Here is a 6624-nt window from a genome sequence, read left to right as displayed (position 1 = left end):
GACATTTGGGAAGTAGTCCCATACTAACATCGTCCAACGTGTCCATCAACATAACCAACGAGGAACAGATTGTAATAACTGTTATGGATAGTCGACCTCCTCATGTCCCTCAGGGCAATCTTCGCAAAACACCAGACCAAAAAAAACAAAAACAGACAATGGTGGAAGATCTTTCTAACAAATCCACCAAGGAAACAGGGGTCACACACAGCACCTGTTTAGTGCGGGATTGACGAACCAAGACAAGTGCGCATCAACATCAATGAGGAAAGGGGAAAAAAAACGAGCAGAAAATAACATCTTTTTTGGCACCACAACTCGAGGCTGCGATTCAACCTACAGCTCCTCTTCCTTTGGAGTCTCATCTAACGGCCACAGAAAACCTCCTCCCTAACGACAAAACATTGGGGGCCCAACTATTGCAAATACCTTCACTGGTTCAAAATGGAACGACAGTGACACCAGCCTTAATACAGGGTCGGACTGGGACAAGAAATACGACCGGACACCACAAAAAAATTGGCCCACCCCTTGCCTCAAAAAAGTGGCCCAGCCCTCGCCTCACAAAAGTGGCCCACCCCTCGCAAAACGTGGCCCTCAAACCATCACTCGTGAATCGGGTCAATTCACGACTTTACAGAAAATGCTACTTATGGAGGGTTCATGTGTCTGTTACATTACAACACAACTCATAAAATAACATAACTTTGCATGCAAGAATGGATCACCATATGTATCATTAATATCTGTATGTATAGATCCATATTGTCAAATTACTGTGAATGCAAGCAGACGTCCAAGGCCAAATGATATGTTTTTGTACAGCACTTACGTTTAAGCTCTTTTTTATAGAACAAATATGCATACAATATCACCCAACCTGTGTTGCTACTCATTTATCGACCTCAGAAGGATGAAAGGCTGAGATGGCCTTGCTTGGATTCGAACCTGCAGATCATACACACACAATGCAGTGGCGAGCGCTCAACCCACTGAGCTATCATATCAGCTATAGTAAAATTATCAATTATTACGTAGTGGATACCATTAAACTGGTAACTGAGATATTGTTTGGCACGCCCTCTGCCAAACCTTTGTCAAATACCAATGTGTCCCAGCTCCCCCACTCCATCCCAGCTGGAAGGGACAGCATTTCAACAGTTCTGCGCTTACCTTCTGCTCGCACTGCACATGACGCATGCTTATCTGCTTCCGCTTGGTAACGGAGGCACAGCATTATTTGCACCAAGAGTACACATGCACTAAGGATCTGGGCAGGGATTTGAATTAATTGCCACTTGGCTCTAAACCCAGAGACCTAAATTGGCAGCTCTACCCCAGACCCTGGGTATATACCTCCAGCATTGCAGATTTCGTGTCATATTATGGGTCCCAAAAGTTGTCGCTGGCCATATCTTTCACGGTAAATCAGTGAAAGGTGTGATTCTGGTTTATGAACTTCTACTCTACGTGGCTAAAGGCTGTATTCAGGGAATATGGCCTGACAGGAAGTAAACATATGTCAACCATCAAGCCCAAACAAACACTATAGAAATTCTATATGATCTGCAAGGGGACAACGTAATGTGTCCATACGGTGCTGGCTAGTATCTGGGTGGCGCCTCTCTTACCTCAGCTCAGGGCCGGTTGTGTCTCTCTGTCTCTCCGCTGCCAGCAGCAGCAGGCAGGCAGTCTCAGCTTCAGGCGTGCGCCTGTGGTGGTGGAGGTGAGTGGGCTGTGGGGTAGGATGTCGGTGGGTCGCCTCTTTGCCAGCTGGCTGGCCTGGGTGGCTGGTGGCTGGTGGAGTCAGTGCCGCTCTGTGCCCTCCTGGTGTTCTTCAGCATCCCGCTCTTCGGTGGCGCTGCACAGATGGTTGTCCTCACACACCATGGAAGAGACAGGTGTATGACACTACCCGCCCATCCCTTCTTATTTGATGTAAAGTGCTGCGGTGGAGGGAGGGATGGGTGCGTTGGTGGATGGATGAATAGGATGGGTACGAGGGAGGGATGGGAGGTACGTGGATGGATGTATTGGTGGATGAAGGATGGAACTTGAGGCTTGATGGACGGACAGAGGAACGGACAGGACACGTGGATGGATGGATTGGATGATGTATGGACGCATGGATAGATCGAAAGACAGATGGATGAATGGATGGACGAATGGAGAGATAGAAAGATGGATAGGTGGATGAACGGACGGACGATGGATAGATAGAAAGACGGATGGATCCAGGATGAATGGATGGATAGGTGGATGGATAGAAAGATGGATAGGTGGATGGATAGAAAGATGGATGGATGGATGGATGGACGGGTAAGTGAATAGATGGATAAATGGATGGATAGGTGGATGGTTGGATGGACAGCTAGGGTATGTGAATGGATGGGATGATGGAGGGATACTTTGGGTACTGTGGTTGGGGGGAGTATGGATGTAAATATGATCGGGGTGTGGCAAGAGAAAGAATGGGCAGTTGATTGGACCTGGGCGGGGGTGGATTGATGGATGCTTGGATAAATCGATGGATTGATGGGTGCATGGATGGCAGGATGGGCAACAGGACAGATAGACTGGACACACATCCATTAACCCTATATTGGGAGAGCACGCTTTCATCTTTCAGGCTCAGCCTATCACATACCTGCCAGCACAGAATCCACGAGCACAGAAGGCCTTGCCACATCATTATAAGGGAAGCCTCCTCTTATATATGCCCCTGCTATACCAGTGAAGTGACAGGGGCGCCGCCCATGCCCGTGCCAGCACACCCTGGCCTGGCCGCACGTCCAATCCCGGGGCACCACGGCCTTCCGTGTTGTACCTGTTCAGAGCGTATCTGAATGCACAGTCAATCACTGCTTGAACTACCGTGCTGACAGTAAACACAATATGTGGGAAAAGGGCCAAGGGCGGAGAGCGGAGGCCGGGCCACGGGGAAGTGTTCAGACAAGTGCTTTCCGATCGCCTTGGCATCACTCATGGCATCAGTGCCCCCTCCGTGGCGGGGTCAGAGAGTTAGTGAACGGGTGTGTGAGAGTGGACGGGTGAGGTGCTCTTCACAGTACCACCAGTGCTGCCATGATGTGCTTTCTTACATACATCAGATGTCAGTCAGTGCTGTCATATAACATATAATGCCATCATGTGCCCCAGCCCAGGTAAATACATCGTCAGAAGACACTCCCATCACATGCACGGCTACTCACAGCATTTTCAAGTGAGTGCCATCATATGCCAAGTTTCTCCCGCAAGAAGTCGTATTTTCACATCATACGCCTCAGTGCCCTGACTGTTTACCATGCAGTGCTAGCACACATCAGGAATTGTCAGGCAAAAGCGTAGGTACTCCCATCGTTAGCTAGGACACTCATGATATGGCCAGGTGCTCAGGTCAAAGGGCAAGCATTCCTAGCATATACCATGCATCGCCATCATGCTGGCATGTTCGAGCATGCCATGTCAGATTGTGCCCCATTTGGCAAGTAATATGTGATACACACAGGTGCTTACATCATTCACTCAGCATTTATTTCCACCACGTGCCCAAGTGCACCATTAGACACGGCTTGCCATCATGTTCCCAGCCACTCACACCATATGCCAAAAATGCCTGGACACACACATCACTTACACAGTGTGTGCCATGCTATGCCTTGTGCACATGCCGCATGAAAGGCTCTGCTGTCAAATGCACAGGTATTATCGCCATTCAACATGTTTCTGCCATGTGTCACAAATGGGAGCGCATTGCCAGCAAAATCGTATTTATTTCATTCTATTTCAAATGTTTCTTTAGCGCGAACATGGCTCATGAGAACATCACATCATTTTACAAAACACAAATACAATTTAGTACAACAAAATGACAAAACAGCAAATCCATCAATGCATTTCGTGTGGGAAAAGGGTGGAGAGCGGAGGCCGGGGCCACGGGGAAGTGTTCGGACAAGTGCTTTCCGATCGCCTCGGCATCACATGGATCATGGCATCTGTGCCCCCTCCGTGGCGGGGTTAGAGAGTTAGTGAACGGGTGTGTGAGGTGCCCTTCATGGTACCACAGGTGAGGAAGTGGAACAGATCCCTGATTAACGCCTTCATAGAAAATACGTCTCCCGAGTCCCCCGCCACCCCAGTCCCGACCCCCCTCGGCCGTCCCAGGCTCTTGGGTCCTTCCTTACCGGGGTCAGTCTGCTGCTGCTGCTGCTGGGGGCCAGGCCCAGGCTCAGGGCAGGCTGCTGGCGGTGGGTGCCGCGGCCACTACTCTAGTAGTGCTGCTGCCTGCTGGGCTGCAGGGCTGGCAGTGGCTGCCTGCAGACAGTGTCTTCGTGAGTCGACGACGGTCAGTTTTGGGCAATGGCTGGGCACTGGGCTGGCTGCTGGCTGACTCTCTGCTGCCTCCTCGACTCGTGGCCAAAAAATAATGCCAGGGTCAGGACTCAGGAGGAGGAGGCCCACTATATCAGAGAGAGTCATCAGTCATCAGTCACCCACGTGTTCACACTCTCTCCCTCCGGCTCCAAGACTGTGGCGGCACGGAGTCTGTCTAATCGCCGTCCCAGCCCCCACACAGCACAAGTTGCTTTCAACTTTGCAGGGCAACGAATTGATACTTCCTGAAAGTTGAAGGTAACTTGCTTGTGTGAACTTGGGCAGCCCCGCCCCCGGCAGCCAGGCCCCAGCCCTGCAGGCAGAGGAACCGGAGGGAGGGAGCGAGCAGCCCAGCCAACCTCTTGCTGTGTGTGCTGCAGTAGTCTGCAGACCGCCTGCCCCCCCGCCAGTCTTTGTGTATTGAGTTCAACTTCTCAGGGGGGTGGTGGGACGCTTGCACAGTGCCGCCGCGGCCTGGCCCTCTCATATGCATGATGCATCATGCACTATGATTATGATGCATGCATCATTGCAAATCATCAAAGCAAGGTAACAACGTGTTACCTTGCTTTGATGAATATGCTCGCCCTGAGTCGCCTCGCTCCACCCACCTCCAGGTCAGGAGGACCGGCAGCTCCAGAGAGTGAGAGCGTGCATGAGACTGACAGCGTGTCAGTTTTCTTTGTTTCCATTCCTTTTCGGGCCCGGCACCCGAAGCGAGCTGGCTGCTCAGTCAGGCTGCGCACTAATCTGTGATCTAAAGCTTGGGCCGCGCAGAGCCGACGTGAAACACGATTAAAAAAAACACAATTAGAAAAAAAACGGCCCACCTCAGGAAAAAACTGGCCCCCAAGGTCCCAAAGGTCATCGGCCAGTGGCCGATCGACCGATAGGGCCAGTCCAGCCCTGCCTTAATACGACAAATATTAAACAGCTCATCCTGGGATCAGACAACCAAAGATCCAAGGCTACCTATCAAGTTCACTTCTAAATCCATTGAATGGGCATCACCCATATCAATGGAAAGAGGACTATGAACAGGAGCAAAGTACTTGATCAATTTCAAGCCATACCTTCTTTATGACTGCTGCGTTCCAGTGATATAGATGTAGAGTGTTCAGATTTAGACAGCAATCAATGGGTATGCCACTTTTACTCTAATTGGTTTGCAAAACTGGTCTTTGAAGACCAAATGACTAAGATCTCTGGGATTTGACCTTGTTAGGCAGCAGAATCCTGTGCAGTTCCCTTGGGGAACACTGCAAAAAGATTAAGACTACAGGAGTAAGCAGTAAACCCACTTGGTAGCAGTCTGTACCACCCAGATTTACCTGCTAGCTGTGGCAGAGCAGTCAGACTTCTCTCAAGAAGAGTAGGGCAGTATATAGAGTAGACACAATAGGGCTAAAAACACAGTAGAGCAAATAAACACTGACCAGAGCTTTGGTATCCAAAGTATATCTTTATTTAACACACTTTAGAAAATACACTAGCACTATATGGCAAAGCAAGTTCAAAACACCATCAACAAAGTATACACACCTCCCTTAGTAATTATCAGACAAGTCTAGTTTAAAACACTACTATTTGTCAAAACAGATGTGAGCGCGTAACTGAGATGGCACTCCAATAATTAAACTAAAGGTAGAGAAAAAGGCAGGTCACGAAAATAAAACAGTTCCCAACACTTTAAAAAGACCACAGCAAGTTAGTGAAGGCAGAGTCTACTGTAGAGCCAAAGTTCATAGGCCAGGCCCACTTTGGATGGAGCAAGGCGAAATGTGCCCAAGATCACACAATGTCAAATGCACTCAAGTCTTTGCGAAAATGTTCAAAAATAGGTTGCTTCAAGCCGAAAGATAAAGTTAGAAGGTCTGGGGCCAACACAGTTGGAAAGCCAAGGATTTAAGGGTCACCTTCAGCGATCCGGAGAAAGGGAGGCCAGGCGGAACACAGTTTCTTAAACAGAGAGGAAGCACCAGCGGTGGCAGTTGTTCCTGGCAGCGGGTGCAACTCGTGGATTCGACCAGGGGAAGAGAAGATCTCGTCGAGGAAGAAAACTGGAGGTCGTTGCACTGCACAGGGATAAAACCAGCAGCGGAGTTCGCCGGTTAAAAGGTGCGTTCCTTTTATTCACGGTCACAGTGGTGAAGCTTGGCTATCCTGCCGCCGGGGTGCTTGGCACGGGCGATTCGACCAAGAGACGTCCTGGAAGGAGAAAAAGGCGAACTGGTTGATCCCACCAGCTCA

Source organism: Ambystoma mexicanum, chromosome 10, assembly GCF_040938575.1.
Source record: "Ambystoma mexicanum isolate Mex_15411 chromosome 10, UKY_AmexF1_1, whole genome shotgun sequence".
NCBI lineage: Eukaryota > Metazoa > Chordata > Amphibia > Caudata > Ambystomatidae > Ambystoma > Ambystoma mexicanum.
This window is presented reverse-complemented; position numbering follows the sequence as displayed.